The following is a 7,217-nucleotide window of genomic DNA, read 5'->3' on the forward strand; positions in this document are numbered from 1 at the left end:
GTGACCAGGAGGGTACCCATCTAGCGACGCGTTGTCCGAGTGAAAGCATTGATTTAAACAGATAACATATTATTTACGTGATATAGACTTTAGTTAAGCAGGTTAACCGTTATTTTTAAACACTATATGTATACTGTTTAAGCATAAAAAGCAGCCGTTTACCGAGAGACTCATGTTGAGTTGAGAACTTTCATTCGAACGATGACGACATGTCTTCCTCGCGACGATGACGTATATTTCCCTTTTTGCCCTTTGAGGATGGAGGGAAAAATACGGCCAAATCAGCGTCGCGTCTAATCTAACCTCTATCGACTAGATGCGTACTTTTTGTTTGCTGATTACATTGCTTTGTTTGTACTTGCTACATCTTCTACTTAACTCCTTGTCGTCTTCGTTTTTGTTCTTCGATTTCGTTTTGGTTTATGTCGATTTTGGTTTTTCGTGGATATATTATGGAGAGTTTTTGTGGTATTGCTAGATTGACGGGGGAGGGAAAGAGTGCTAATGTTGCAGCTCGAGACTTCTTAGGGAATTGGTGTTAGTGCGAGATATGTGAGCGATGGGGTCTCGAAGTTTCTCTTGATCGAGGGTTAAGTTCATCACACGGATGGATATAAAGCAGGTTTTGCCGATAAAGCTGATGTTGACTTCACAGTCGGATGATGTCGCGATCGACTCCGTCTTGAAATGTCTTTGTAGTTGATCTTTGTCGTCGAGGGCCGAGAAAAATAGTGCCGTTGCGAATCCTAATGAAAGCGAGGTTTTACGTTTAGCCAAGTTCCCTTTTCTTTAATTATTTCGGTTATGCAGGGGTCGTTATTGTTTAAATATATAAGTCGTATTTGGTTAACGTATTATACTAGTCCTACGTTATTAGTTAATTGTTTAAGTATTTAATTTAACGTTTAACTGTTATCGTTATCAGCTTAAACATTATATTCTCAAAAGCTTAATATATTGATCTTTTCAGTTTAGTGAAGTGTTGGCGAATTGATTCTGAGGTGCTCCCATTCGTCCCAGCTAGGTGACCATGGCGGTGTGGGATGTCTTGCACTCCTCGTCGGATCATTACGAAGTGTTGATCGTTGGATATTGAGTCGGCGTTTTTGGCCAGTGTCGAACATTTCGAGGGATGTACTTGATAAATCGATCGAAAAGGAATTTTGACTTAATTCGTAAAAGCGAAAAACATCGAGTGGTGTGGAATCTTGTCTGCCGATGGTTTGTCGTTAAGCAACCGTCGTCGAAAAGGTATAACAAAAAATACTGAGGAATCGAGACAATCAACACGTCGCACTTGCGGTGGTGGCGTGGGTTGGCGTCATCAAAGCGTCGAAATGGGTTAGCGCCGCGGTGATTGACTCGAGGGCCGAATCCCTTGTCGCTGAGGCCGTCGACATTCGAGAAGGACGTGTTGGGGAACATGGTGTCCAGCACTACCGTCCAAGCGAGGGCTTGGTTGGGAAAAAGCGTGCGGGTGGTCCTCGGCGGCGGTGACGTCTCCGACTATGTTGTTTGCTTTGGTATGTGGATAAAGGTGGGTCGAGACGAATCCGGCAGGGCGTTGCGATCGTGGAGAGAGCGGTGATCGTTTTTAAAGCGTGCGTTCTTTTTCTTCGTGAGCGTGTATTGTGGGATTGAGAGGGCTTCGCGAGGCCGGCTAACTCATTTCTCGATGGTACCCGCCTCGCTTGGAAAATATCGGGGTACACTCTTTGGGTGCCACGGGGAAGATAGTAACGATGGTTTTTCCGTCGCCTGGTATGTAGTCGGCAGCGAGGCCGATGCGATTGGACTTAGTTCGCTATCTAAGTTGGGCGTGCCTTATCACAGGGTGGAGATTATCATGAGATAATTACCTTCGTGTCGGACGAGTCAAGGGCCTTGTTAAGCGCGTGATGCGGAGTCTTCCCTTCTTCGCATGCGTCATCTTGTCTTGACGTTTGGAGCGATTTTATGAAAGCGATGTCGGGACTTGGGAAGGCGTTGAGGGAGAGTCTTTGAGTCATATGCTTCCGCGTTGCGTGGGCGTCCACGGCTAAAGATTTGATGATCTGAGTGAGATGAGCTGCGAGTACGTATCGACTGGCTCGTCGTTTGGTTGATTAATCGTCGGATATGGCGTTTAATTGAGATGTATCGTTCGGGAGGTGATCGTTGGGGTGAGATGTATTCGAGGCGTCAGCGGAGTCGTTCGATGCTTGGATCAAGGAAGCTCGTCGTTTCAGCGGTGGCGAAAATGGTCGACTCAGTGAAGGTCGTGAATGTTGATTTACATGCAACGTTTTAGTATTACCCTTTAAAGCGTTCTCGATCTTTGTTTTAATTACACTTTTCGACTTTAAATATTAATCGTTTCGTTTATTTAATTCTGATAATGTTTAAACATGTTGTGAAGTTATTTAACCAGTCATTTGTCTTTGTTTAACCTTATTTGCTGAGTTCGAGTTGATGCAGCGTTGTTATGTGCTGAGTGACGACGACGAGATGGGAGACCTACTTATGCCCGGGACAGTACATTCGAAGTTAGAGATCATTGTTGAGGACGGTACGAAATCTTGCGTGTTGATCGTTGTGTGCGATGATCGTTGCGAAGTCGATTGACGATCGCGACAACTCAGTGGATCTAGCCATCGAGGACTTGTTACGTATGTCGGAAGGTGAGCAAGTTTATGGTATCCCTTACTGAACATGCTTGCAATGGCAGCAATGTCGAAACAGACGCTGCGTCGTCGATTTATGGCGGGTGCCACGCGTCGACAATTCTGGCGGCGTCTGAGGAGCTATATTCCCATGCACGCGATAGCGGGTGCCTTGAGCGAAATCGTGAGCTTCGTTCTGCGGCCTTTGTGACTAGAAAGCTGACTGGCGGCCTAGGCGAAAAGAGGATCGAGTCATGGCGTTTGATGTCCGCGAGTTACATTGCGGCTGGCGCGAGGATGCGAGTCGTCGATCGGCGATCTTCTGATGAAGCGCCATCGCCACTAAGCGTTGATAATAAGCAAGCGATGGCGGAAAGCATTGTGTGTATTTATAGCGAATTGAATGTATTCTGGCGGAGCGTTGTTATTTTAACAGGATCTGCTGTAATTTGAAATATTTTCGTTTGATGTTTAAAGCGATATATGGTATATTTAAACAATGAAGCGAATGTACACTACTTCTGTTACGTAAATTAAGCAATGAAATGGCGCGAATGAAATTTAGCACTGCGCTTCTGATTGAAAAGCAAGCAAAATTTACATTGAGATAGCTCTGAGTCGTGTTTCTTGAAAACAAAAAGCAATGAGATTGAATTGTGTATTGATGAAAGCGACTTTCCGTGTTGGTTAAGCAATAAGTCGTTCGTTTTAAAAGCAGGAAAGTGTTATTTTTAAGCGGGTGCAGCGTAATTTGAAATATTTAAAGCGATGTTTTAAAGCGATATATACTATATTTAAACGATGAAAGTGGAAATGTGCGATCTCAGCGATAAATTAAGCGATGAAATAAAAAGCCCGAGATGGAATTTAACCCGCTACGATTCAAAACAAACAAAAATTTCGTTAAGATATCTGCTCGTGTTCTTGAACAGCGAAAACAATGAGATTGAATTTGTCGAGGTTACATTTGAAAAACAAAATTGACGATCGGATATCTGAGACGTATGATTCAGCAATTGCAGCTTGTAATGACCGCACTGTAATCGTGGACGCAATATTGCCCTCCCTCATAAGTATCACGGAGTGCTTGTCCGTGTCCCGAGGGTGAGAGCGATCATCTGCGAGTGGCAAGTAACTCTCCTTTTGCAGTAATTGCTTTCGATAAACCCGCGTAATGGCGTGAGCGGTAGCGATCGGCCGCTTCCTTGTTTTAGGCGTGGGGTTTTACGTAGCCGTGATGCGGCCGGGTACTGCTGAGTCGCCGACTACGCCCGAACTCCATGCTCGACACATAGGTCGAGATAGATTCATTAGTCGAGATATCTGAGTCGAGATTAGAATCTGGGATTTAAATACCAAAGCAGATGATGTCCGGACGTAATTAAAGAACTTACCATGTCCATGGCGTCCTTATCGTGCCGAGACGTGAAGAATAATGCACTGTATTCTTGTTTATCGTTATCAAAATCAGACGCAGCGACGTAGAAGTGGTAATTCATGATTATCCGGGAGGATGACAATTTGAGACTTCATGCGAGGTTGCCTTGACGGCATCGATCCTAGCCATAGGTGATGTCGTATGCGTAAATCCTGCTTTGCGCATGCGCCAATGTAAGTCGATGATGGGCAGCGCTTCTATGAGATATGGCTCTTTTTCTCGGCGACTTTTTGTATTATGCATCTGGCGTCCCGTCGCATCATCGAGTGACCATCCTCCTTCCACTCAGCCGTGTATAACTAGTCAGCGTGTGGTCAGCGGCAGTCGTTCTTCCACTGCACAGGTCTTGGGATTAAAGCGATACTGATTAGAAGACCTATGTGTCAAATATTTAAATGATATTGTCGAGTTGTTACGTGATATTATATATATAATTAAGCGGTAAGGTGACTTAAATGATAACATAATGGTATTAAACACTATTAGGTAATAGTTAAACAACTATGAGAAACTCTTTAAACAATATCGTAAAAAGCGTTACACTACACGATCCGTAGGCGAGTTGAGGAAGATCCTCATCGACTCCTGCTTCGTGTGTCAAAACGACTGCAGGCCCGACGCATCTCTTCTTCTTGAATCAAAAGCTTTCCGTGATGCGGTCAAATTTTTGATTAGCGCGATCAAATCTCTCGTTGCTCGGTGGGGTGCTTCGTGCGTCTTCCTTACGATCACGGGGGCGATGAGCGGCAGCGTCAGCTGCGAACCACATCCACATTGTTGTTCTTGTTGTGGGTTGTATAGCAACCCGATCTTGAGGGCAACGGCGGCGGCATCGGCCATGAGAACAGCTTCCCTCACGTGGTTCTTGTTGTGGTGGGATTGTGTCGACTTGGGCTGCAGATCTGCGTCGGCCTCGACGCGGCGGCAGATCGACGATCTTCTCGGCTGGTGAGCCGTGGCAAACTCATTGGGAGCAACGCCCTATAACTTGTTCTTGACCTTCGGGGATTGTGTCATCTTTGATCATGCTAATCTGGCGGCCGGTTCAGCGGAGTCGGCGATTTCATCGAGAAGAAGTCGGCGACCTTCTCGGCACAGCGGCGCATCATCTACGATGTCCTCCGTCGTGGCCGTGTCGTCAGCGGCCGAGAACTCGATATGACGTCGGTAGCTGGATGGTGTTCTTATTGTTTCGTCGTCGGTGGCGGGGGAGCGGAGAGCGATATTGTTCTCCTCTTTTCGCAAAGTCTCTTGAATGTGGCCGCCTTGGAATGACCTTCCGGAAGTGATGTAGAGTCGGGTAGATCGAATTCCGGCGCCTCGTTCGTCCGGTGCTTCGGTTCTTTCGGGGATGGCGCTTGTGGGTTGTGAAAACGTCCTTCCGTAGCGCCTCGCGCTGAAGCGAGCCAGAAACTGGTGCGTCAATATCGGCGATGCTGCGTAAGAGTTCGATGCACTTAGCCCGATGTTACGCGGTAGTGCCCAGCGGTCGGTGCACGTGAGTCGGAGAGGCTGTCGTTGTCGTGGTAGGGGGTTGTTAGCATCTGCCGGGGTAGGGAGGGCTTCTCGCGTCGAGGAGATCTTGTGCGTGGTGGGGTACGGAAGTAGGAGAGCGGCGAGTCCGGTAGCGATGAAAGCTGCTCTGCTCATCTGCCTTCGAGCGAGTGGTTCGGGAGACGATGGCGTCCATCCGTCCGGTTGGCGCCAACAAATATTGCTTCTTCGAGCGTTCGGCGGGCAAGTTTCGGAAAGCTAGCGTATGATAAGCCGAGCAATTTCGGTGAGATCATTCGATTTTAAAAGCTATAGCTATATATTTAAGCGTTGATAGAATATAATTAAGCGGAGAACAAAATATTTAAGCAGGTTATGAATAATAGTTAAGCGGTGAAATCACCTAGGATTAAGCGCTAAATAAAAATGTTTAAGCGTTAAAGACTTATGTAGAGCAGGTGTCCGTGAATTTATTCTTATCTCTTTTTCCGATGACGATGATCAAGCTCGTTTACTACCCGAAATCGCTTGCCCAGGTAGAGGTGCTTTTCGGCGTAGTAGCGGCATCCTTGGGATCTTCGCAGAAGCGGACTTTCTTACCGTTGGGTCAGGTAACTCGTAAAAGCCAGGGCTGATTAAAGCGGCCGTAGAGCGACCACTTAATGTCACCCTGTGTTGAGTGCTTAGCTGCGCAGCATCTATCGCTGCGCTCGGGCGTGCGTGGAACTATCCTCCCGTAGAGCGCTTGACAGTGCCTGCTTATGCGTGTCGCCCCATGGTGAGTCATCGTGCCGTAGTCACAGCGATCGGTTCGGGCCAGAGCGCGATGTGTTTGGGAAGAGGAATCTGTCGTGGAATCACATCGTCGGGGTTTGACGGTACTATCTTCTCCCTCGGCCAGACAAGTTCTTGCAGCAGTGCTCTTGATGGAATCTACAGTGATACTGCTCGTGGGTGCTGATGAATCTGCGTGGCCCGAGCGTGGCAGCAGTTTCTTCGTACGAGCGGCTGCGTCGCCATACTTAGCGGTGACCAAACGAGGGGCCATCTTGGTCTGAAACTCGGCCGAGGCTCCCGATCTTATTGGTGCGACCGTCGTTCCTTTGCGAAGGATCGAAGAGCTCTTCTTGGTATATGGCTTCGACTCGGTGAAAGTGACGGTGTCCTTGAATAATCTCGATTATCGGTCGTTTAACTTTATTAGATTTAAGGTCTCTTGTTGGTGTGAGTGTATAGCATTAACTTGGTTGGCCGTAATACTGGCTGCGGTTTGACAAAAGTTTAGCGGAGTATAAGGTTTTGCGGTAAACTACTGGTTATCAAGCGGAGATATAAATGTTAGCAGAGACCCATTTTGTTGAGCGAGGCGAGTGTTTATGAGTGACGTGTTGTTGTATGTTTTTCTTAAGCGTCGTTTCGTTTGTAGCGCAGTATCAAGCGAAGCGGGATGTACATTTATATATTACACAAATCATATGATGAAGAAGCTATTGTAGTGTATACGTTGAATGCAAAACAAAACAAAGCCTGTTGATCTTGGCTAACAAAAGGCAGTAGAAATCCTGTGGGGCTTGATATCTTCGACAAAAGCAGGGGCCTTGAAAGCAAAGCAAAATCTTTCTTTATGTGAGCAGTTAACATAA

Source organism: Dioscorea cayenensis, chromosome 7 (genome assembly GCF_009730915.1).
Source record: "Dioscorea cayenensis subsp. rotundata cultivar TDr96_F1 chromosome 7, TDr96_F1_v2_PseudoChromosome.rev07_lg8_w22 25.fasta, whole genome shotgun sequence".
In the NCBI taxonomy this organism is placed as follows: Eukaryota; Viridiplantae; Streptophyta; class Magnoliopsida; order Dioscoreales; family Dioscoreaceae; genus Dioscorea; species Dioscorea cayenensis.